This window comes from Myotis brandtii, unplaced genomic scaffold (genome assembly GCF_000412655.1).
Source record: "Myotis brandtii unplaced genomic scaffold, ASM41265v1 scaffold1814, whole genome shotgun sequence".
In the NCBI taxonomy this organism is placed as follows: domain Eukaryota; kingdom Metazoa; phylum Chordata; class Mammalia; order Chiroptera; family Vespertilionidae; genus Myotis; species Myotis brandtii.
In genome coordinates, this window is record NW_005356728.1 from 855,523 (window position 1) to 855,798 (window position 276).

The window sequence follows — 276 nt, forward strand, 5'->3', positions numbered from 1 at the left end:
GCCGGACCCCAGGAGTGGGGGGGGCGGGAAGTGGAGAGGAGGGGGTGCCTCCTAGACTGCGGCTGCCGGCAAGACGAGGTTCTGGGGTTCGAGGCTTGGCCGGGCTGGCCCCGCACCTGCTTGATCGCCCCGGAACGGCCCCTGCACGCTGCGTCGATGTCACTCGTGACCCCAGCCCGCGAGTGAGCGTGGAGTGCGGTTCCGGTGTCCTGTGTGACACTTACTATACAGACACCCACCTGCGTGTTTGCTCCGAAGAGTGGGAGGGACCGTGGC